Source organism: Leuresthes tenuis, unplaced genomic scaffold (assembly GCF_036924035.1).
Source record: "Leuresthes tenuis unplaced genomic scaffold, fLeuTen1.0.hap1 SCAF_103, whole genome shotgun sequence".
Classification (NCBI taxonomy): Eukaryota; Metazoa; Chordata; class Actinopteri; order Atheriniformes; family Atherinopsidae; genus Leuresthes; species Leuresthes tenuis.
In genome coordinates, this window is record NW_027325457.1 from 1 (window position 1) to 23007 (window position 23007).

Genomic DNA, 23007 nt, shown 5'->3' on the forward strand with positions numbered 1-23007 from the left:
TTTCTCTCAGAATATAGGAACTTATGTTCATCAGTAGTGACGTCAGGGGAGTTTGATTGTCCTCCAAAGTTAAGTGGAAACCACGTTTACTGTATGTCTGCATCAGCCCAGGTTGTGAAGGAGAAAATGACAATGCCCATTGCGTGTTGTCACTCCCGATGAGCTCTCCTTCAAACACTCATTTTTGTTATCAGAGTTGTGTCCCATTAACCTGATGGGCTGTGATCTCATGTGTAAATTAGGCATTATTTTAACTTCTACACCAGAGGGTGTTAAGGTTATGTTACAGCCTGACAAAGTTTTCACAGCAGTGCAGTTTGATTCATCGGCACTTACATATGCTTATGAGTGGAAACTTCCCAGCTCTCCTTTTTCACAACAACTAGTGGAAGAAGCAAAAGCGTTAGTTTCACCCCTTTCTGATTTCATGCAACCTACTGATTTGCACTGCACATCACACATTTCTTTGGGGCTATGAGAAGAAGTGAAAAAATATGTGCGCCTACTTTATTGGCTGTGTCGCTCACTCCAGAGCACTTCGATTTTTTAATGTTTGTGGTACTCGCCCTCACATTTCCTTGGCCAAACGTACACACTGGCAGTGACAAGGTGTGGGAGAGTTTGTTGCTACATGTCAGAAAGAAATGGAGTGGACCGTTTCACCTGCTGATCCAAATTTGATGTTTTCTGAACGATTGTCAGCATACAAAAAAACATTTTTGAGTACAATGCATTGTCAAAGAACTGTGGACTTAATTCCTACCACAGAATCACATTTTGAAGCATGTTTTTTATCTGAAACAGATTTGTCTTCGATACCCATGTTGGCTGAAGTGCCCAATGATCTTTGGGCTAAGAGCAAATATGATGTGGGGTTGATAAAAGGCTGTGAACCAGTAATTGTCACCCCTAAATCAGACATTTGTCCATGTAAAAAACAATACCCTTTTAAGCCTGAAGCAATTAAAGGGATTAAACCTGTTTTTCAATCTTTTCAGAAAACAGGCGTTATTGTTCCTTTTGAAAATTCACCTGTGCTTACTCCATTGTTTCCTGTTAAAAAGATTAAAGATGCTGGCCAGCCAGATGAATGGCGTTTTGTACAGGACCTCCAAGCGGTGAATGCTGCAGTTCAGCCACATGCTCCTACTGTGCCCAACCCACACACTATTTTGTCTCAAATTACATCAGAGGCACAGTTTTTCTCAGTGGTTGACTTGTCGCCAGTGCACCCTGATAGCCCATTTTGGTTTGCTTTTTAGTTTGAAGGGAGATCTTGGACTTTTACCCGGTTATGCCAGGGGTACTGTGAAAGTCCCACTATTTACAATGCTGCCCTCAAAGCTAGTCTGGATTAACTTCAATCAACCACAGGCTCTGCTCTTTTGCAGTATGTGGATGACATCCTTTTATGTAGTCCATCTAAACAACAGTGTGAAAAAGACAGTGAATCTGTTGAAACATCTTCCTTCTTATGGCCATAAAGCCAGCCTTTCTAAGTTACAGTTTGTACAGGACGAATGTGTACAATGTGCACATGCTGGTTACAAATAAGAAAATATAAACAACAAACAGTTTCTGCCATGGTTCACAGCATGTGTATGATCACCTTCATCGCAGGTCTCAGCAAGGATGTTTCAATCTTCGGTGTCAGAGGTTACTAGCACTTAACACACCGGTGGAGTACAGCTTTTACTGCTGACTCTTATCTTTGTCCTTCCGGGCGTGTTGGTTAGGCTGATGTATGTCAGGGTGGAAGCCATCTACTGGTTCTGGTACCTTCTTACAGTGACTGGCATGAATCCAGGTTGCTCTCTCTGCAACTTTAACAGCTGTATGAGTGACCAGTAGCACCTGGAACGGGCCTTGCCAACGTTTGGACTTCCAATGTTTCCTGCGAAGTTCCTTCACCACCTGTCATCTGGTTGGAGTGGTGTGTTTTCTGTGGCTGGAAGGGCTGCTTTTACTGTCTGTGAAACTTGAGATAGAACAGTGGAAAGGTTTCGACAGTAAGACAACATAGCATCATCACAAACAGTTGTGGAAGGGAGGGGTCTGGTTACAGGTCCCAATCCCAGGTTAGGAGGTCTGCCAAATAAAATTTCAAATGGGCTGAGATTCACTTGAGCTCTGATTCTCATTCTCATGTAGGTAAGCACAATAGGTAATACTTTTGTCCATGGCAGACCTGTTTCTTCACAACATTTGGCTAACTTGGACTTTAATGTACCATTTTCTCTTTCCACAGCACCTCCACTCTGTGGATGATAAGCACAATGTGTGCGCAAGGTTATTCCCAGGAATTTACCAACCTCAGTCAATGCAGTGTTTACAAAATGTGTGCCATTATCACTGCTGATCTTCTCTGGAATGCCCCATCTAGGAATGATTTCTGTTTAGCAGTGCTTTAGTCACTGCATTACTGTTTGCATGTTTTGCAGGGAAAACTTCAACCCATTTACTAAACACGTCCACTATTACTAGTGCATATTTCTTTCTTTCAGCTGGTGTGAGTTCAACAAAATCCATCATCAAATGTTCAAAAGGTTTCTCTGGTGGAGGGTGTGCAACTTGCGATGTGTGTAATGCCTTTCCTACATTATGTGTGGCACAAACCATACATGACTGACAGTATTTTTGCGCATATGAACTGAACCCTTTTGTGAACCACTGAGCAGTGAGTGCATTCAGCATCCCCCCTTTTGACACATGGTCCAACCCATGTGTCAATTTTGAAAAATGAGGAAAAAAATGTTTAGGTAGACAGGGTTTACCATCAGGTCCCATCCAAACACCATCCATATGAGTTGCACCCACAGAGGACCAAATGCGTCCAGAGGACCAAATTTCATCTGCAGAGGCAAAAGTTTGCAAAGCATGGAGATCTGTGAGGGAGTCTTCTGCCTGCAAAGAGAGGGAAGCGAAAACAGGAAAAGATTTAGCTGCTTGCTTAGCTGCAGCATCAGCTCTGGCATTGCCACAAGCAACAGGATCGTCTGAGTTAGTGTGAGCCGCACACTTACAGACCGAGATTGCTGTAGGCAAAAGGATCACATCAAGAAGATCAGAAACCTGCTTGGAGTTCAGAATAGTTTTACCATCTGATTTAAGGAAATGCCTGTGTTTCCACAGTGCACCAAAGTCATGAACAACACCAAAAGCATATCTGGAATCTGTGTAAATAGTGACAGACTTACCAGCTGCCAACTTACAAGCTTCAGTAAGTGCAATAAGCTCAGTAGTTTGAGCAGAGAAATGTTTAGGAAGAGAACCAGACAACAAAGTGTCATGTGAAGAACATACTGCAAACCAAACACAGTTAGTACCTGTGGCTGGATCACGCAAAGCTGATCCATCTACAAAAAGAATCATGTCAGAGTTTGGAAGAGGAGTCTCTAAAAGATCAGGTCGGGGTGTACAAACTTGTTCCAAAACAGCTTCACAGTCATGAGGCTCCCCATCCTCAGGAGTCGGAAGCAAAGTAGCAGGATTCAGAACAGTACAACGTTTAACAGTGACATTTGGCATATCACAGAGGTGTATCTGAGCCAACGAGCAGTTGAAAGATGTGAAGTTTTCTGCTCGAGAAGAATAATGGCAACAGCATGAGGAACCAAAAAAGTCAAATTAGCGTAGCCCACAATATCTTGGGAGGCCAGGACAGCTTTCTCTGCAGCTGCAACAACACGAAGACAACCAGGCAGGCCTGCAGCCACAGAGTCCAGTTTTGCTGAGAAATGAGCCACTGGCCTTTGCCTGCCCCATGTTCCTGCATAAGAACAGATGTCATGCTTCTCATCAACTGCCTGTATGAAAGGTTTATGAGGATCTGGAATGCCAAGTGTTGGTGCTGTTTGAAGAGCCAGCTTAAGCTGACTAAAGGCTGATTCAGCCTCAGGAGTCCATGGAACACGGTCAGCTGACTGGAGGCCTTTACCATGGATAAGAGCACCTAAGAGAGCTTCGAGAAAAGAGTAGTTAGGAATAAAGTTCCTGCAGTAAGATGTTATACCTAAGAATGACATAAGCTGTTTTTTAGTAACCGGTTTAGGAATGATCTGAACTGCAGCAACACGTTTAGGAGAAAGTGAGCGCCCATCCTTAGAAATCACATGACCCAAAAAGGTGACTTCGTCCTGTACAAACTGTAAATTAGAAAGGCTGGCTTTAAGGCTATAAGAATGAAGATGTTTCAACAGATTCACTGTCTTTTTCACACTGTTGTTTAGATGGACTACATAAAACGATGTCATCCACATACTGCAAAAGAGCAGAGCCTGTGGTTGATTGAAGTTAATCCAGACTAGCTTTGAGGGCAGCATTGTAAATAGTGGGACTTTCACAGTACCCCTGGCATAACCGGGTAAAAGTCCAAGATCTCCCTTCAAACTAAAAAGCAAACCAAAATGGGCTATCAGGGTGCACTGGCGACAAGTCAACCACTGAGAAAAACTGTGCATCTGATGTAATTTGAGACAAAATAGTGTGTGGGTTGGGCACAGTAGGAGCATGTGGCTGAACTTTAGCATTCACCGCTTGGAGGTCCTGTACAAAACGCCATTCATCTGGCTGGCCAGCATCTTTAATCTTTTTAACAGGAATCAATGGAGTAAGCACAGGTGAATTTTCAAAAGGAACAATAACGCCTGTTTTCTGAAAAGATTGAAAAACAGGTTTAATCCCTTTAATTGCTTCAGGCTTAAAAGGGTATTGTTTTTTACATGGACAAAAGTCTGATTTAGGGGTGACAATTACTGGTTCACAGCCTTTTATCAACCCCACATCATATTTGCTCTTAGCCCAAAGATCATTGGGCACTTCAGCCAACATGGGTATCGAAGACAAATCTGTTTCAGATAAAAAACATGCTTCAAAATGTGATTCTGTGGTAGGAATTAAGTCCACAGTTCTTTGACAATGCATTGTACTCAAAAATGTTTTTTTGTATGCTGACAATCGTTCAGAAAACATCAAATTTGGATCAGCAGGTGAAACGGTCCACTCCATTTCTTTCTGACATGTAGCAACAAACTCTCCCACACCTTGTCACTGCCTGTGTGTACGTTTGGCCAAGGAAATGTGAGGGCGAGTACCACAAACATTAAAAAAATCGAAGTGCTCTGGAGTGAGCGACACAGCCAATAAAGTAGGCGCACATATTTTTTCACTTCTTCTCATAGTCATTGTCAGGCCCCAAAGAAATGTGTGATGTGCAGTGCAAATCAGTAGGTTGCATGAAATCAGAAAGGGGTGAAACTAACGCTTTTGCTTCTTCCACTAGTTGTTGTGAAAAAGGAGAGCTGGGAAGTTTCCACTCATAAGCATATGTAAGTGCCGATGAATCAAACTGCACTGCTGTGAAAACTTTGTCAGGCTGTAACATAACCTTAACACCCTCTGGTGTAGAAGTTAAAATAATGCCTAATTTACACATGAGATCACAGCCCATCAGGTTAATGGGACACAACTCTGATAACAAAAATGAGTGTTTGAAGGAGAGCTCATCAGGAGTGACAACACGCAATGGGCATTGTCATTTTCTCCTTCACAACCTGGCCTGATGCAGACATACAGTAAATGTGGTTTCCACTTAACTTTGGAGGACAATCAAACTCCCCTGACGTCACTACTGATGAACATAAGTTCCTATATTCTGAGAGAAATATCTTTGCTCTAGGACGGAAATAGCATGCAAAACTTTACTACGTGAATCACAGTCGGCAAGCGTTTCTTCACTACACAGAGCAGGAAAAATGTGTGAGTGTGTTTGTGCTATCACCCATTAGTGGAGGCTCCGCTGCCGCGTGACGTCCAGAACCTGCCTCCCACCCTCAGTCAGTCTTTTGCCCAATTTCATCACTTTTCAGCTGTGGACAGTCCTTCTTCCAGTGTCCAGTCTGGCCACAGTAAAAACAAATATTCGGATCATAGCTCTGGCGTGGCCCATTTCGACCTCCTCTCCCACACGTCCACGTCTTCGACTTCGGCCTCGTCCTTTGTTTACACCAACTGCGTAATACATGGTCATGGCTGCCAAATGCAGCTCCTTTTCACACTTGTCCCTTTTGGTTGTCTTACGCGTCTCAACTTGGTTCTGAGCATGGCGAGCATATCGGCGAACGTCAGCCAAACGAGGACCCTCACACCATCCCACGTAAATGTTCTTTACTTCAGTGGCAACATCTGGCATGAGGCCTTTAATTATTGCATCGCAAACTGTGGCCTTCTCTCAGCCAAACACCTCTGATCTCGCTTTTCATGATGTAAGGTTGGGCATTCAGACCTTGCTTCACCTGCTTTTCACCAAATATAGTCGGACATTCACACCTTCTTGCAGCCGAACACTTCCACTCCACCTTTTAGTGTTCTATCACACCTTTTTTTTCACCGCATTTTATAGATTATGGTTGGAAATTCTCAACCACTCTCATCCGAAGACCTCTCCTCCCGCTTTTGTTAATATATTTGAACTTTAGTCGGACATTCACACCTTCTTGCAGCCGAACCACCTCCGCTCCCTGTTTTGATCATGTATGGTCTGGCAATACTACCTTTTCTTACCCATTTTTCAGGAATTATGGGTGGACATTCAAACCTTCCTGCAGCTGAACACCTCCTCTCCCGCTTATGATCATGTGCGGTTTGATATTCGAAAATTTTCTTTCATGTTTTCTAGCAATTATTGATGGACATTCAGACCTTCTTGCAGCTGAACACCTCCGCTCCCGCTTTTGTTAATATATTTGAACTTTAGTCAGACATTCACACCTACTTGCAGCCGAACACCACCTCTCTAGCTTTTGATGAGGTATGGTCCGGCATTCTTACCGTTTCTAACACATTTTTCAGCAATTATGGTAGGACATTCACACCTTCTTGCAGCTGAACACCTCCTCTCCCACTTATGATCATGTGCGGATTGATTTTCGAAAATTTTCTTTCATGTTTTCTAGCAATTAATAATGGACATTTAGACCTTCTTGCAGCTGAACACCTCCGCTCCCGCTTTTGATCATACATTGTCAGGCATTCGCACCTTGTCTTACCCGCTTTTTACAAACTTTAGTCGAACATTCACACCTTTTTGCAGCCGAACACAGTTTTTTGCAGCCGAATTTGGGCATTCGAACCTTTTCATACCCACTTTTTACCAACTATGGTCGGACATTCACACCGTCTTACAACGGAACACCTCCACTCCCTCTTTTGATGGTGTATGTTCGGGCATTCGAACCTTTTCTTACCCGCTTTTTACAAACTATGCTCGGACATTCAAACCTTCTTGTAGCCGAACACATCCACTCGTGCTTTTGATGATGTATGGTATGGCATTCGAACCTACTTGTTGCCCGCTTTTCATTAATTATGGGTGGACATTCACACCTTGTCGCAGCCAAACACCTCCGCTCCCTGGTTTGATCATGTATGGTTGGACATTCGCACCTTTTCTCACCCGCTTTTTGCAAACTATGGTCGGCCATTCACAGCTTCCTCTCCACCATACTTGTATGGTGGGATATTCACACCCACTTGCATCCGAAGACCTCCGCCCCCACTTTTGTTGATATTTAGTCGGTCATTCGCACCTTACCCGCTTTTGGCAAACTATGGCCTTCTTGCAGCCAAAAACCTCTGATCTCGCTTTTGATGATGTAAGGTTGGGCATTCAGACCTTGCTTCACCTGCTTTTCACCAAATATAGTCGGACATTCACACCTTCTTGCAGCCGAACACTTCCGCTCCACCTTTTAGTTTTCTATGGGGCATTCACACCTTTATTTTCACCGCATTTTATAAAAACACCACAGGAACACCGTATTGAGGCTTTGTTCTGACCGCTCATTCGGTGTCGCGTATCTTTCAAGCATTTCTCCTGGTTAGCCCGCACTCGGCTCGCTCCCAGAGCCGTGTTAAAGTCTGCTTCGCATTCACTCTCTTTTCTCAGCAGACTAAAAGAAACTTCCATCCTGCACCGCTGTTTGCTTTTTCACAACAGCAGAGGAGAGCGCACCGTTCCCAGCGGCACTGCAATACCGGGTCGATGCTTGGAGTGAACGGAGCAAGCTCCTTTTTCAACTCCTATTGATAAAAATCCATTTAATATGTAGTCCTTGCATAGACATATCACATATTAAACTGATAAGTACAGATGGATTATGTGCAATTATTAAAGAGAGTAGAGGACGATCTCTCTCGTTGGAAGTCCTTACCTATATCACTTATGGGGAGAGTTACAACCATTAAAATGATGATACTACCAAAAGTTAACTATTTGTTCTCAATGATCCCCATAAAACCATCTGCTACTTGGTTTAAGTCACTAGATTCATGCATCTCCAAATTTCTGTGGAAAAACAAACCACCACGTATTAGTTTACAAACCCTACAGAAGACCAAGGACAGTGGTGGATTAGATTTACCTCATTTTCAGCACTATTCCTTAGCCAATAGGTTACAATATATATCAAAATGGTTTAAACCTTGTTGTTGTCACAGTTCCCAGAGACGTTGTAATCGTTGAGGATTCTATATTCACCCCCTCATTAGAGGCACGTGTTGCAGATTGATGACACTGAATCTTCTTCTCTGTTCATTGCTGGCATCATTCCCAGCATCGTAAGTGTTCGTGGCATTGTTAGCCTCTTCTTCTGGATCTTGATATCGAGCATCCTTTTGTATTTCTGGTTTGTAAGTCCTCTCTCTTCGTTCACCGGAGTCTTCGTCTCTTTGTCCTTGAGTTTGGTGATTTTTTCTTTTTTTGATGCCTTGACACAGTGTGACAGGTGATACCACGTGGGAGATCCTTTAACTTGGACTGCTGTCCCTGTGCTGCGAAATGGCTGTGCTGCTCAAATGGTCTCTCCTTCATCATATACACAGTTATTTATACATCACCTTCCACCATGAAGCGTTGTCCCTTTTTGTTTCTCTCTTTGTTCTTAAAATGCTGTTATGCATGTCTAAACCAATCCATTAAACTAGATCATTTTGGCAGTAAAGCGATCTACAATGTGCTTGGTCGCAAAGCTGCTCATCTGTGGTAAACAGCTCTTCAGAAAGGCATTCTTCAATTGATTTCACTAATTTTATGTAATAATTTTGTGATTTCCTACAAAACTACACTTCTTCTCCCATCTGTCTGAGTATTTAATATTGTCTGGGTCCCGTTAAAACATATATTTTTCCCATCTAATTCCTTGTTTGCTTTAAAACAAGTATTCCCCATTTTCTACCCCTTCAGTAGCCAACCAGTTTGTATGGAGTACACTGGAGCAACTTGACTGATCAGTAAAACACTGCTTTTGTTGTCACCGCAAGGCTTCCCCCGTCGGTTGTTTCACTGAGACACTACTGAGTAACTACAACTCAACACAGTTTATACACATAACATTCATATACATACTAACAAACAAACAAACAATAATTTATCGCAATTTTCTCATCTCTGTTTGAACGTACACCCAGGTAAATATTCCTGTAGTCTTCTCATACCGACTATGGACCCATTCATTGTTTAACTTCACTGTTTTGCAAATCCTAATTGAATATTACACATTGACATTGAAATTTACTGGATAAGCAGGTCTTCATTGCATTCAGCAGCCTATATGTGAGCATCTATGTGTAAGCTGTTCTTCTTTGCATTTATCAGCAGCAAGCAATTCTTCACTGCACATGCATATGTAAATAGTAAAACAATTCCAATGTGTTAGCGAAACCTTCTATATCACAGTGGTTTCTAAGATCTATTTTAAGTTCTTTGCCATCAGTGAGATGACATAGTTTACAAAGTGTGTCAAATTATCACTGAAGATCTTTTCAGGTATTTCAAATCTAGAAATAAGTTATTTTACGCGTGATTTTGCTACTGAGAGTGCATCTGCTTGTGCACATGGAAATATTTCAGACCATTTGGTAAAAACCTCTGTTGTCACTGAGCAGAATCGTTTCCCTTAACATTAATTTAGTTCAATGAAATCTACACAATAATGAAATAATGAAATCCAAACAAATATGTTGAAAAAGATACACTGGCTTAGGGAATTATCTTCGTTTTGGTCTTAGATTGCCCTGTGGAATGTATTTTGCACATATTTGACCTGCTAGACAAAACTTTATTCATTTATTTATTCTAAAAAAAAAAATTCAATAATTAGTAAAACCATATGCTGTAAAAACCTTGTTCATTATTGCTTCCATCCCTCCTGTTGAGACATGACATGGTCCGTGGCTCAATACTGCAGCATATTTAAACAAATTCTTTGGCAGTATGGTTTTCCTTCCGGTCATTCATACGAGTCTATTGTAGATGGCAATTGAATAACATCTAATAATGCTAAAATATTTGTAGTTTATACATTTAGCTGTGGATGTCAACATACCTGTTTTTCCAATGCTGTGTTAACACATGTACAGTTGAGAAGGCATACTGACTGTCAGTGTAAACGTTAACAACCTTTTTGTTATTTAATTTACAAGCTTCAGTTAAAGCTACCAATTCGACTGCTTGAACAGAGTAATTTTTTGGTAGTGGTTGTTTTAAGAAAACTTCAGTTTCTGTTACTACTGCAAATCCTGTAGCATTTGTGCCATCAGGGTTTTTTGCTTGACCTGTTGAATAAATATAGTTATTTCTGCATTTTCATAACGTATATCAGTTAAGTCTGGCCTGGGTAAAACACTGAGGGTTATTTCTGACATGCAATCATGAGGCTTTCCATCTGTGGGGTAGGTAGCAGTGTGGATGGATTAAGTGTAGCACATCTCTCGACAACAAGGTGTGGCTGTGAAAGAAGAACTGTTATGTAGGAGAGATGTCTGGTAAAGATATTTTGTTAAGTAACCATATCACAGCCACTGCATGAGGTACCTTAAGTGTTAATGGGTGAAATAACACCATTATTGTTGATGCCTGCACTGCCAATGGCTTCTGGCCATTGATTCAAAAGTACGATCTCGTCCCTTTTTCCCCCTTTCAGTGGACACTGGCCCCTAATTACCGCAATTCAGCAGGGGGTCTTTCATTAGGAGTACTGGACTCCCCCGTGCACGGTTTCAGCTCCGACCCTGGAAAGCGGAAAAAACGTTGAGATCTGGTTTGAGGACCCAATTGTTGAGAAAAGTCTCTCAATGAGACTCAGAGTTGCTGGAGTCAGTTAATGCAAATGTTTAATCTTGCAGCAAGTAACCCTTCTGTCTGTTTGGACTCTCACATACATTCGGTTAATCATAGAAAAACGAGAACAAAACTTTTTAGAACCTTAAATTCATAAAACAGACATGGTGCAGTTATTTCCATTCTAGAAAATAAGAGTAATCACCACCATTCCTATAAATTCTGGATATTCTAACAATCTGAATCTTTTTTAAATGTTCGATGAAGCCCTTTGCTGTTCTGTTTAGAGACTCAGCTGATCATAAACCAAGTTTTGCTCTTGAACCAAGCTTCTAAACTCTTCACCTTTTTCATTTCTCAGTTAGTATTCACTTTAAAACTGATTAAAAGAAAAATTAAATGAATGCCTATCAACAAATGTGGGATCTAAACTCTAGTGCTTTCTCTAAAATAATTTCCTTTCTCAATTCAGAAATGTGTGTGTGTAAGTCACAACACCCGTGACACCAAAACGGCTTTCTTTTCTCTCTTTTTTCTACACTCTGCACTGTGAGCACACACACCAAATTTATCAGTCACATCAGAATCCATACATACTGATCCTCCCGTAATAAAATGGTCGGATCTTATCAAACACACTTTGTTTCTTGTGACAAGTCAGCAAAACAGCGTATACACGTCAAGACACTGAATCAAGTTTGCCACAAGAACTCATAAGTTTGGCAGTATTGCTCTGCCGTCAGCAATCATACACCCATTTTATTTTCATGAGACATGTGCAGGCACCTGTTCATCCACTGTTCTATCACTATGAATTAGTTTATCTATTATCAATAAGGATACTTCTACAACTACTATCAAAGTATGTCCGGACTTCTTATGTTGTCAGTTGCTATATATGAATAAGTGGGTAGCTACTGACAAGCATTAAGCATGTCACACAGCCCAAACATATAACATTTCAGGACACACCACACAGTTAACAACCACAGTGAAGCGTGTCAAAGCCCAAACATGTAACATTCAACAGGACACTTACACAACACATTCAAATCAAACAGTCAGACAACATACAAGAACATATACCCCAGCCAGCATTGCTCCCTGCCTATTTTCCTACAACTCACTATGTGTGCGCACACCTTTATTCACAAACTCTTCAACTTATACTCTTTTACCGAAGCTGCTACAGCTCGATTGGCCAAATACCCTTAGATCCTATTTCGGTGAATTTGACATCTGCCTTGTATGTAACAGATTAGCGGTTTAGCAGTTTTAATTTAGTTTGAGTGAAGGAATTCATTTTATAGCAAAATCCGAAATCGTGAAGAACTCATGAAAGTAAGCTTATTCTCGGATTCCTGAAACTTTAGATTTGCTCTTTCTTTTACTGCAAAGTACAACGTTGAGCAGCACTAATGAGTTGTTTCTATTTTTGGCAGGCTTTACCTTTGCGGATGAAGCCCTTTCTGTCTGTGCAAAAGAAATCTTGTTACTGTGCAGAGTGACTTCTCTGAGTAGAGTCGCCTTACTTGTTGCGACTGTGCCGATGTTCGAAGCTGGAGTGCAAAGTTGTTGCTTGAATGGTGCTCGCTGGAGCGTGTGGTAGTGTAAAGTTAGACCATTTAAAAGGGCTGAAGAGTGCTCAGTGCAGCGGGTGGGCGGAGGTGCAAAGTGACACTATGGCCATAAAAAGAACACCGCTACAAGTGCGCATTGTGCCAGGAAGGGCCCTCGGACGTGAACCAGTGGACAGTTATCGCTTCTTGGCCTTTTGGCTAAGATCAAGTGTAGTATCTGTTCTTATCAGTTTAATGTCTGATATGTCCTCTTTGCGAGGACTACATATTAAATGGATTTTTATCAATAGGAGTTGAAAAAGGAGCTTGCTCCGTTCACTCCAAGCATCGACCCGGTACTGCAGTGCCGCTGGGAATGGTGCGCTCTCCTCTGCTCTTGTGAAAAAGCAAACAGCGGTGCAGGATGGAAGTTTCAGGGAGCCTAAGATGAAACTTTCTTTTAATCTGCTGAGAAAAGAGAGTGAATGCGAAGCAGACTTTAACACGGCTCTGGGAGCGAGCCGAGTGCGGGCTAACCGGGAGAATTGCTTGAAAGAAACGCGACACCGAATGAGCAGTCAGAACAAAGCCTCAATACGGTGTTCCCGTGTTGTTTGTGGCTGCCTTGTCTTTTGCACAGAGTAAAAGACAAGGCAGCCATCGAATAGGGCCCGATTGTTCCTACTTGGTCAGCCGAGGAGCAAGGGGGGGGAGCAAGCGTCTCAACCAAGCAAAGCTCACCATGGGGAAGGTGGCTATGCCAACTAGCCTGATGCCCTTCTCCCGCAGTGATGGATAATCGTACACTGGTTTCTCTTCATAATGTACAAGTCTTTCGCCTTTTACTAAAGACTTCCGTGGAGAGCAGCACTAATGAATTGTTTCTATTTTTGGCAGGCTTTACCTTTGCGGGGGAAGCCCTTTCTGTCTGTGCAAAAGAAATCTTGTTACTGTGCAGAGTGACTTCTCTGAGTAGAGTCGCCTTACTTGTTGCGACTGTGCCGATGTTGCTTGAATGGTGCTCGCTGGAGCGTGCTGTAGTGTAAAGTTATACCATTTAAAAGGGTTGAAGAGTGCTCAGTGCAGCGGGTGGGCGGAGGTGCAAAGTGACACTATGGCCATAAAAAGAACACCGCTACAAGTGCGCATTGTGCCAGGAAGGGCCCTCGGACGTGAACCAGTGGACAGATATCGCTTCTCGGCCTTTTGGCTAAGATCAAGTGTAGTATCTGTACTTATCAGTTTAATATGTGATATGTCTATGCAAGGACTACATATTAAATGGATTTTTATCAATAGGAGTTGAAAAAGGAGCTTGCTCCGTTCACTCCAAGCATCGACCCGGTACTGCAGAACCGCTGGGAACGGTGCGCTCTCCTCTGCTCTTGTGAAAAAGCAAAGAGCGGTGCAGGATGGAAGTTTCTTTTAATCTGCTGAGAAAAGAGAGTGAATGCGAAGCAGACTTTAACACGGCTCTGGGAGCGAGCCGAGTGCGGGCTAACCAGGAGAATTGCTTGAAAGAAACGCGACACCGAATGAGCGGTCAGAACAAAGCCTCAATACGGTGTTCCTGTGGTGTTTTTATAAAATGCGGTGTAAAAAAAGGTGTGAATGCCCCATAGAAAACTAATAGGTGAATCGGAAGTGTTCGGCTGCAAGAAGGTGTGAATGTCCGACTATATTTGGTGAAAAGCAGGTGAAGCAAGGTCTGAATGCCCAACCTTACATCATCAAAAGCGAGATCAGAGGTTTTTGGCTGCAAGAAGGCCATAGTTTGCCAAAAGCGGGTAAGGTGCGAATGATCGGCTAAATATCAACAAAAGTGGGGGCGGAGGTCTTCGGATGCAAGTGGGTGTGAATATCCCACCATACAAGTATGGTGGAGAGGAAGCTGTGAATGGCCGACCATAGTTTGCAAAAAGCGGGTGAGAAAAGGTGCGAATGTCCAACCATACATGATCAAAACAGGGAGCGGAGGTGTTTGGCTGCGACAAGGTGTGAATGTCCACCCATAATTAATGAAAAGCGGGCAACAAGTAGGTTCGAATGCCCAACCATACATCATCAAAAGCAGGAGTGGATGTGTTCGGCTACAAGAAGGTTTGAATGTCCGAGCATAGTTTGTAAAAAGCGGGTAAGAAAAGGTTCGAATGCCCGAACATACACCATCAAAAGAGGGAGCGGAGGTGTTCCGCTGTAAGACGGTGTGAATGTCCGACCATAGTTGGTAAAAAGTGGGTATGAAAAGGTTCGAATGCCCAAATTCGGCTGCAAAAAACTGTGTTCGGCTGCAAAAAGGTGTGAATGTTCGACTAAATTTTGTAAAAAGCGGGTAAGACAAGGTGTGAATGCCTGACAATGTATGATCAAAAGCGGGAGCGGAGGTGTTCAGCTGCAAGAAGGTCTAAATGTCCATTTTTAATTGCTAGAAAACATGAAAGAAAATTTTCGAAAATCAATCCGCACATGATCATAAGTGGGAGAGGAGGTGTTCAGCTGCAAGAAGGTGTGAATGTCCTACCATAATTGCTGAAAAATGTGTTAGAAACGGTAAGAATGCCGGACCATACATCCTCAAAAGCTAGAGAGGTGGTGTTCGGCTGCAAGTAGGTGTGAATGTCTGACTAAAGTTCAAATATATTAACAAAAGCGGGAGGAGAGGTCTTTGGATGAGTGGTTGAGAATTTCCAACCATAATCTATAAAATGCGGTGAAAAAAAAGGTGTGATAGATACCTAAAAGGTGGAGCGGAAGTGTTCGGCTGCAAGAAGGTGTGAATGTTATATATATAGTTGGTGAAAAGCAGGTGAAGCAAGGTCTGAATGCCCAATCTTACATCATCAAAAGCGAGATCAGAGGTGTTTGGCGGCAAGAAAACGGGTAAGGTGTGAATGACCGACTAAATATCAACAAAAGTGGGGGCGGAGGTCTTCGGATGCAAGTGGGTGTGAATATCCCACCATACAAGTATGGTGGAGAGGAAGCTGTGAATGGCCGACCATAGTTTGCAAAAAGCGGGTGAGAAAAGGTGCGAATGTCCAACCATACATGATCAAAACAGGGAGCGGAGGTGTTTGGCTGCGACAAGGTGTGAATGTCCACCCATAATTAATGAAAAGCGGGCAACAAGTAGGTTCGAATGCCCAACCATACATCAACAAAAGCAGGAGTGGATGTGTTTGGCTACAAGAAGGTTTGAATGTCCGAGCATAGTTTGTAAAAAGCGGGTAAGAAAAGGTGCGAATGCCCGACAAAGTATGATCAAAAGAGGGAGTGGAGGTTTTCGGCTACAAGAAGGTTTGAATGTACGACCATAGTTTGTAAAAAGCGGGTAAGAAAAGGTGCGAATGCCCGAACATACACCATCAAAAGAGGGAGCGGAGGTGTTCCGCTGAAAGACGGTGTGAACGTCCGACCAAAGTTTGTAAAAAGCAGTTAAGAAAAGGTTTGAATATCCAACCAAACATAATCAAAAGTGGGAGCAGAGCTGTTCGACTGCAAGTAGGTGTGAATGTCCGACCATAGTTGGTAAAAAGCGGGTAAGAAAAGGTTAAAAAACCCGACTGTACACAATCAAAAGAGGGAGCGGACGTGTTTCGCTGCAAGAAGGTGTGAATGTCCGAGCATAGTTTGTAAAAAGTGGGTAAGAAAAGGTTCGAATGCCAGAACATACACCATCAAAAGAGGGAGCGGAGGTGTTCCGCTGTAAGAAGGTGTGAATATCCGACCATAGTTGGTAAAAAGCGGGTAAGAAAAGGTTCGAATGCCAAAATATACACCATCAAAAGCGGAAGCCGAGGTGTTCGGCTGCAAGTAGGTGTGAATGTCAGATCATAATTTGCAAAAAGCTGATGAGAAAGGTGTGAATGACCGACAATAATTGCTGAAAAATGTGTTAGGAAAGGTAAGAATGCCGGACCATTCATCATCAAAAGCGGGAGAAGAGGTGTTCGGCTGCAAGAAGCTGTGAATGTCCAGCCATAATTACTCAAAAACGGGTACGAAAAGGTAGTATTGCCAGACCATAAATGATCAAAAAAGGGAGCGGAGGTTTTCCGCTGTAAGAAGGTGTGAATATCCGACCATAATTGGTAAAAAGCGGGTAAGAAAAGGTGCGAATGCCCGACAATGTATGATCAAAAGAGGGAACGGAGGTTTTCGGCTGCAAGAAGGTCTAAATGTCCAACCATAATTTGTAAAAACCGGGGAAGAAAAGGCTCGGAAGCCCAACTATACACCATCAAAAGCGGGAGCGGAGGTGTTCAGCTGCAAGAAGGTCTGATTGTCCATCAATAATTGCTAGAAAACATGAAAAAAAAATTTCGAATATCCAACCGCACATGATCATAAGTGGGAGAGGAGGTGTTCAGCTGCAAGAAGGTGTGAATGTCCACCCATAATTCCTCAAAAATGGGTAAAAAAAAAGGTGCGAATGCCCAACCATACATCATCAAAAGCAGTACTGGATGTGTTAGGCTACAAGAAGGTTTGAATGTCCGAGCATAGTTTGTAAAAAGCGGGTAAGAAAAGGTTCGAATGCCCGAACATACACCATCAAAAGAGGGAGCGGAGGTGTTCCGCCATAAGAAGGTGTGAATGTCCGACCGTAGTTGGTTAAAATACCCGACTGTACACAATCAATAGCGGGAGCGAATGTGTTCGGCTACAAGAAGGTGTGAATGGCCGACCATTTTTTGTAAATAGCGGGTAAGAAAAGGTGCGAATGCCCGACAATGTATGATCAAAAGAGGGAGCGGAGGTTTTCGGCTAAAAGAAGGTCTGAATGTCCAACCATAATTTGTAAAAACCGGGGAAGAAAAGGCTCGAAAGCCCGACTATACACCATCAAAAGCGGGAGCAGAGGGGTTCAGCTTCAAGACGGTCTGAATGTCCATCAATAATTGCTAGAAAACATGAAAGAAAATTTTCGAATATCAAACCGCACATGATCATATGCGGGAGAGGAGGTGTTCAGCTGCAAGAAGGTGTGAATGTCCACCCATAATTCCTGAAAAATGGGTAAAAAAAGGTGCGAATGCCCAACCATACATCATCAAAAGCATGTGTGAATGTCAGATCATAATTTGCAAAAACCTGATGAACACATCAAATTTGGATCAGCAGGTGAAACAGTCCACTCCATTTCTTTCTGACATGTAGCAACAAACTCTCCCACACCTTGTCACTGCCAGTGTGTACGTTTGGCCAAGGAAATGTGAGGGCGAGTACCACAAACATTAAAAAAATCTAAGTTCTCTGGAGTCAATAAAGTAGGCGCACATATTTTTTCACTTCTTCTCATAGTCATTGTCAGGCCCCAAAGAAATGTGTGATGTGCAGTGCAAATCAGCAGGTTGCATGAAATCAGAAAGGGGTGAAACTAACGCTTTTGCTTCTTCCACTAGTTGTTGTGAAAAAGGAGAGCTGGGAAGTTTCCACTCATAAGCATATGTAAGTGCAGATGAATCAAACTGCACTGCTGTGAAAACTTTGTCAGGCTGTAACATAACGTTAACACCCTCTGGTGTAGAAGTTAAAATAATGCCTAATTTACACATGAGATCACAGCCCATCAGGTTAATGGGACACAACTCTGATAACAAAAATGAGTGTTTGAAGGAGAGCCCATCTGGAGTGACACACGCAATGGGCGATGTCATTTTCTCCTTCACAACCTGGCCTGATGCAGACATAGAGTAAACGTGGTTTCCACTTAACTTTGGAGGACAATCAAACTCCCCTGACGTCACTACTGATGAACATAAGTTCCTATATTCTGAGAGAAATATCTTTGCTCTAGGACGGAAATAGCATGCAAAACTTTACGACGTGAATCACAGTCGGCAAGCGTTTCTTCACTACACAGAGCAGGAAAAATGTGTGAGTGTGTTTGTGCTATCACCCATTAGTGGAGGCTCCGCTGCCACGTGACGTCCAGAACCTGCCTCCCACCCTCAGTCAGCCTTTTGCCCAATTTCATCACTTTTCAGCTGTGGACACAGCCACAGTAAAAACAAATATTCGGATCATAGCTCTGGCGTGGCCCATTTCGACCTCCTCTCCCACACGTCCACGTCTTCGACTTCGGCCTCGTCCTCTGTTTAAACCAACTGCGTAATACATGGTCATGGCTGCCAAATGCAGCTCCTTTTCACACTTGTCCTATATCTTAAGCGTCTCAACTTGGCTCTCAGCATGGCGAGCATATCGGCGAACGTCAGCCAAACGAGGACCCTCACACCATCCCACGTAAATGTTCTTTACTTCAGTGGCGACATCTGGCATGAGGCCTTTAATTATTGCATTGCATGCAATACTCTCCCATGGTCCTGATTCATTACCCAAATCCCTTGGTCTCTGATGACCGCTGTGCTTGCTGACTTCCTCAAGGATGCGGTGTACAAAATCATCAGTCCCTTCACCGGGTTTCTGTTTGCAGGTGTAAATGTGGGACATATTGATTTTGGTTGGAAATTGAGTGGTGATGGCTTGACACAGTCTTTGGATGGCTGCTTCATATTGAGCGTTATCATTATGTCCTCGTTCACTGTTGGTAGGTCGCAAATCCAGTTGTAGCATACTGGCCTCTATTTTGCAGAGGTCGGTCAGTTTGAACTTTTTTGCCAATATGCGACGCAATTCAACCCCGGTCGGGCAGAATTGTGCGCAGAAATCTCGCAACTCGTCAGCAAAATGGGGTCCAGAAATCTCTGGATCTGGTAAGCATTGTTATGCTTCCATGATGTCAGTCTCAGTCCAGGGTCGATAAACCAGTAATGGTCCAGTGGGAACTGCAACTTTAACCATAGGCATGGTTTGAATCTGGTTTTGTTTTTTCTCACGTTTAGATCTCTGAAGTCCAGATTGTGGGTAAAGGATTTTTGTCACTTGCGTTAAAAGTTCTTGGGCAGGTACGCTGGAGAACCAAACGTCTTCCTTTTCCTCATCATCAGACCTATGTAACTGATGTTGTGAGAATGATGGAATTTCTTCCCGAGGGAGGATGGAAGAAGTCCCTTCTTCCCGAGAGCCAGAGGCTTGTGGCAGGGCTGGCTGTTGTTGTTGCAGGCGTCGTGGAGGGCAGGAGTCCAGGTCTGGATCCGGCACAGCGAGAGCGCTCAGGGTGGGGTAAAGAGGTGCAGAAGGAGAAAAAGTGTTATCAGTGGAATATGGTGATGGTTTAAAAGAAGATTCAGTCTTAATCAGAGCTGAATTATCTTTTCGTCCACATACTAAATTATTATCATCATTCCGTCATGGCATTCGTTTAACATTTTCCTTTCTTTCTCTTAATACACTTTATTTTTTCCAACATTCTATACCTTTCTTACTTCTTATTTAAACTTAATTTTCTTTTTTTTTGCTTCATCTCTTTCTCATATTTGCAAAACTTTTCTTCTAATTTTCTTTTTTCTAACATACTAAAAGAACCTTCAGGTGGAAAACCTCTGGACCATATTTCTTTTTCATTTCAACATGCTTAGGTCCCCCGGTAGGGTCAAAAGTCTGAGACCTACTGTTTCCCATTCTCAGACTTGGAATGGGGAAATATATTCCTTCACTCAAAGGACGTCTCCAATGAGGACCTTAATCTGTACTCACACTTCTTCGGAGTACTTCACACTTCTTCGGACTGCTTCAAAAGTTTCCCTTACCCATGAAATCTCTGTCTCACTAATGACACAACTGGGAAACCCTCTTTTATTCAAATAAAAACTAAAAAGCAGTCCTATCATCTCAGACTATCATATTTAAAAAATGATCCCAGCGCTGGTATTCAGGAAAAGGACCTGCCAGTCCTCTCTCTCAGAAAAGGCCTTGGAGGTATGAGGCTGGAACAGCTACTTCAGTCCAGGCTGGCCATGCACTGCGGTCCGGTCCAGAGACACCAGTCGAGGGATCCTGTTCGTGACGCCAAAATTGTGGACATAGAAGGGCATGTTGAAGGTGTGAATGTCCGACCATAGTTGGTAAAAAGCGGGTAAGAAAAGGTTAAAATACCCGACTCTACACAATCAATAGCGGGAGCGGAGTTGTTCGGCTAAAAGAAGGTGTGAAAGTCCTACCATGGTTTGTAAAAAGCGGGTAAGAAAAGGTTCGAATGCCAAAATATACACCATCAAAAGCGGAAGCCGAGGTGTTCGGCTGCAAGTAGGTGTGAATGTCAGATCATAATTTGCAAAAAGCTGATGAGAAAGGTGTGAATGATCGACAATAATTGCTAAAAAATGTGTTAGAAAAGGTAAGAATGCCGGACCATTCATCATCAAAAGCGGGAGAAGAGGTGTTCGGCTGTAAGATGGTGCGAATGTCCGACCATAGTTGGTAAAAAGCGGGTAAGAAAAGGTTCGAATGCCCGAATATATACCATCAAAAGCGGAAGCGGAGGTGTTCGGCTGCAAGAAGGTGTGAACGTCCGACCAAAGTTTGTAAAAAGCAGGTAAGAAAAGGTGCGAATGCCCGAACATACACCATCAAAAGAGGGAGCGGAGGTGTTCCGCTGAAAGACGGTGTGAATGTCCGACCATAGTTGGTAAAAAGCGGGTAAGAAAAGGTTCGAATGCCCGAATATATACCATCAAAAGCGGAAGCGGAGGTGTTCGGCTGCAAGAAGGTGTGAACGTCCGACCAAAGTTTGTAAAAAGCAGTTAAGAAAAGTTTCGAATATCCAACCAAACATAATCAAAAGTGGGAGCAGAGCTGTTCGACTGCAAGTAGGTGTGAATGTCCACCCATAATTCCTGAAAAATGGGTAAGAAAAAAAGGTGTGAATGCCCAACCATACATCATCAAAAGCAGGAGTGGAAGTGTTCGGCTACAAGAAGGTGTGAACGTCCAACCAAAATATGTAAAAAGAAGTTAAGAAAAGGTTCGAATATCCAACCAAACATAATCAAAAGCGGGAGCAGAGCTGTTCGACTGCAAGTAGGTGTGAATGTCAGATCATAATTTGCAAAAAGCTGATGAGAAAAGGTTCGAATGCCCGACTATACACCATCAAAAGCGGGAGCAGAGGTGTTCCGCTGTAAGACGGTGTGAATGTCCGACCATAGTTGGTAAAAAGCGGGTAAGAAAAGGTTAAAATAGCCGACTGTACACAATCAATAGCGGGAGCGAAGTTGTTCGGCTACAAGAAGGTGTGAACGTCCGACCATGGTTTGTAAAAAGCATTTAAGAAAAGGTTCGAATATCCAACCAAACATAATCAAAAGCGGGAGCAGAGCTGTTCGACTGCAAGTAGGTGTGAATGTCCAGCCATAATTACTCACAAACGGGGGAAGAAAAGGTAGTATTGCCAGACCATACATGATCAAAACAGGGAGCGGAGGTTCAGCTGCAAGGTGTGAATGTCTGACTATAGTTTGTAAAAAGCGGGTAAGACAAGGTGCGAATGCCCAACAATGTATGATCAAAAGAGAGAGCGGAGGTGTTCGGCTGCAAGGTCTGAATGTCCAACCATAATTTGTAAAAACCGGGTAAGAAAAGGCTCGAAAGCCCGACTATACATCATCAAAAGCGGGAGCGGAGGTGTTCAGCTGCAAGAAGGTGTGAATGTTCGACTAAAGTTTGTAAAAAGCTGGTAAGACAAGGAGCGATGTCCCGACATTGTATGATCAAAAGCGGGAGCGGAGGTGTCCAGCTGTGAGTAGGTGTGAATGTCCGACCATAATTGCTGAAAAATGTGTTAGAAAAGGTAAGAATACTGGACCATACATCATCAAAAGCGGGAGAGGTGGTGTTCGGCTGCAAGAAGGTGTGAAAGTCCGACAATGGTTTGTAAAAAGCGGGTAAAAAAAGGTTCGAATGCCCGAATATACATCATCAAAAGCGGAAGCGGAGGTGTTCGGATGCAAGAAGGTGTGAACGTCCGACCAAAGTTTGTAAAAAGCAGTGAAAAGAGAGAAAAAGCATTTCGTGAGTTCTGCATGATTTGGGATTTTGCTTATAAAATGCATTACTTCACTCAAACTATGTTAAAACTGATTTGTCCTTCATATTTACCATGTCTAGAAATATTTAAACAAAAAAACAACGTTGTACTTTGCAGTAAAAGAAAGAGCAAATCTAAAGTTTCAGGAATCCGAGTATAAGCCTGCTTTCCTGAGTTCTGCACGATTTCGGATTTTGCTATAAAATGAATTGCTTTGCTCAAACCAAGTTAAAACTGCTTTGTCCTTCCATATTCATCAATGTCTAGATCGACTTCAACAAAGACTTTGCAGTAAAAGAAGTTGAAATCCATCTACACATTGATAAATATGAAGGACAAAGCAGTTCCCACTTGCCCATAAGAAAATAAGCTTATTCTCGGATTCCTGATCCTTCAGTGTT

The 23007-nt window shown here is 42.8% G+C and overlaps 3 non-coding genes and 1 pseudogene across 3 annotated transcripts; 3 read left to right on the forward strand and 1 right to left on the reverse strand.

Annotated features, from left to right (window-relative positions):
• Positions 1–8000: 8000 nt before the first annotated feature.
• On the reverse strand, positions 8001–8177 carry LOC140286997 (U2 spliceosomal RNA; annotated as a pseudogene).
• Positions 8178–12874: 4697 nt separating this feature from the next.
• LOC140286987 (U2 spliceosomal RNA) lies at positions 12875–13065 on the forward strand. The gene has a single exon (XR_011911375.1). It is a non-coding gene; the product is annotated as a U2 spliceosomal RNA (small nuclear RNA).
• A 411-nt stretch (positions 13066–13476) lies between these two features.
• LOC140287013 (U5 spliceosomal RNA) lies at positions 13477–13590 on the forward strand. Its single transcript, XR_011911398.1, has one exon. It is a non-coding gene; the product is annotated as a U5 spliceosomal RNA (small nuclear RNA).
• A 275-nt stretch (positions 13591–13865) lies between these two features.
• LOC140287015 (U2 spliceosomal RNA) lies at positions 13866–14053 on the forward strand. Its single transcript, XR_011911400.1, has one exon. It is a non-coding gene; the product is annotated as a U2 spliceosomal RNA (small nuclear RNA).
• Positions 14054–23007: the final 8954 nt, after the last annotated feature.